The sequence below is a fragment of the Nerophis ophidion genome, linkage group LG15 (assembly GCF_033978795.1).
Source record: "Nerophis ophidion isolate RoL-2023_Sa linkage group LG15, RoL_Noph_v1.0, whole genome shotgun sequence".
Taxonomy (NCBI): Eukaryota; Metazoa; Chordata; class Actinopteri; order Syngnathiformes; family Syngnathidae; genus Nerophis; species Nerophis ophidion.
The window spans coordinates 10,148,735-10,151,533 of NC_084625.1; positions in this window are offsets into that span (position 1 = coordinate 10,148,735).

A 2,799-nucleotide genomic window follows, 5' to 3' on the forward strand; every position below is an offset into this window, starting at 1 on the left:
AAAAAAACAATATTTATCGCCAGATTTTTACCCTAAAAATTACATTAGTACTGTTTCTCAATTTATAGTAATTCTGTGTAAAAAAATAAACAAACAAAAAAGAACACTTTAAATTTTATCGTGAAAATAACAATGGTACTGTTTTTTCAATTTACAGTAATGCACTGTAAAAACGACGACCACGGGTTTTACAGTAAAAAAAAACATTTCCAGAATTTTACAGTAAAAATAAAGGCGGTACAATTTTTCCATTGACAGTAATGTGTTGTAAAAAAACAAGTAGATATTACAGTAAAATTACTAGCAGCTCAGTTTCCTGGATGCCATCGTAAAAATAAAAGTGGTAGCATTTTTCAATTTAGGGCTGTGCCCATTTGGCGGAGGGATACGTATACTTAAAAAAAAAAGATATATTTATCGCCAGATTTTTACCCTAAAAATTACATTAGTACTGTTTCTCAATTTATAATAATTCTGTGTAAAAAAACAAACAAAAAAAAATACTTAAAATTTTATCGTGAAAATGACAATGTTACTGTTTTTTCAATTTACAGTAATGCACTGTAAAAATTACCATAGGTTTTACGGTTTAAAAAAAAAGCTACATTTCCAGAATTTTACAGTAAAAATAAAGGCGATACCATATTTCCATTCACAATAATGTGTTGTAAAAAAACAAAAAAAACAAGTAGATATTACAGTAAAATTACTAGCAGCTCAGTTTCCTGGATGCCATCGTAAAAATAAAAGTGGTAGCGTTTTTCAATTTAGGGCTGTGCCCGTTTGGCGGAGGGATACGCAAACTAAAAAAAAAACTATTTATCACCAGATTTTTACCCTAAAAATTACATTAGTACTGTTTCTCAATTTTTAGTAATTTTGTGTAAAAAAAAAACAACAAAAAAAGCACTGTAAATTTTATCATGAAAATAACAATGGTACTGTTTTTTCAATTTACAGTAATGCACTGTAAAAACGACCATAGGTTTTACAGTAAAAAAAAAAACCTCAATTTCCAGAATTTTACAGTAAAAATAAAGGCGGTAACATTTTTCCATTGACAATAATGTGTTGTAAAAAAACAAGTAGATATTACAGTAAAATTACTGGCAGCTCAGTTTCCTGGATGCCATCGTAAAAATAAAAGTTGTAGCGTTTTTCAATTTAGGGCTGTGCCCATTTGGCGGAGGGATACGCAAACTAAAAAAATGTTTATATTTATCGCCAGATTTTTACCCTAAAATTTACATTAATACTGTTTCTCAATTTATAGTAATTCTGTGTAAAAAACAAACAAACAAAAAAAACACTGTAAATTTTATCGTGAAAATAACAATGGTATTGTTTTTTTAATTTACAGTAATGCACTGTAAAAACGACCATAGGTTTTACAGTAAAAAAAAAAAGCAAAATTTCCAGAATTTTACAGTAAAACTAAAGGCGATACCATTTTTCCATTGACAATAATGTGTTGTAAAAAAACAACTAGATATTACAGTAAAATTTCTAGCAGCTCAGTTTCCTGGATGCCATCGTAAAAAATAAAAGTGGTAGCATTTTTCAATTTAGGGCTGTGCCCATTTGGCGGAGGGATACGCAAACAAATTTTTTTTTTTATATTTATCGCCAGATTTTTACCCTAAAAATTACTTTAGTATTGTTTCTCAATTTATAGTAATTCTGTGTAAAAAAACACACAAAATTTTCTTTTAATTTTATCGTGAAAATAACAATGGTACTGTTTTTTTTTATTTACAGTAATGCACTGTAAAAACAACGACCATAGGTTTTACAGTAAAAAAAACAACTAAATTTTCCGAATTTTACAGTAAAAATAAAGGCGGTACCATTTTTCCATTGACAATAATGTGTTGTGAAAAAAAAAACATAGATATTACAGTAAAATTACTAGCAGCTCAGTTTCCTGGATGCCATCGTAAAAATAAAAGTGGTAGCGTTTTTTAATTAAGAGCTGTGCCCATTTGGCGGAGGGATACGCAAACTAAAAAAATTGTATATTTATCGCCAGATTTTTACCCTAAAATTTACATTAGTATTGTTTCTCAATTTATGGTAATTCTGTGTAAAAAAAAAAAAACACTGTAAATTTTATCATGAAAATAACAATGGTACTGTTTTTTTTTTAAATTTACAGTAATGCACTGTAAAAACAACGACCACAGGTTTTACAGTAAATAAAAAAAGCTTAATCGCCAGTATTATACAGTAAAAATAAAAGTGGTACCATTTTTCCATTTACATACAACACATATGTTGTATTAAATAAATAAATAATGATATTACAGTAAAATTACTTGCAGCTTTACGATGCCATCGTAAAAATAAAAGTGGTAGTGTTTTTCAATTTCGGGCTGTGCCCATTTGGCGGAGGGATACGCAAACTAAAAAAATTGTATATTTATCACCAGATTTTTACCCTAAAAAATACAATACTCCTTTAGGTGTCCCTAATGAAGTGGGTGATTTCACGCTGTGTGCTTGTGTGAGAGCGCGCCTGCATCCTCCAGGTGTGTGTGTGTGTGTGTGTGTGTGTGTGTGTGTGTGTGTGTGTGTGTGTGTGTGTGTGTGTGTGTGTGTGTGTGTGACGTTAGGTGAGGTTCCTCCCCAACACTCTCATCACAGTGAGAAAGGAGTAAAAGTCATTCTCCTGATTATTTATCTTTTTTTGTTTCCTCTCCTCCTCCTCCTCTCCCTCCTCCTCCTCCTCCTCCTCTCCAAGTTATCTTTGATTTCCCGCTCATTCCGTACTTGCGTGGACTCCCGCAGGCAGCATCGGAG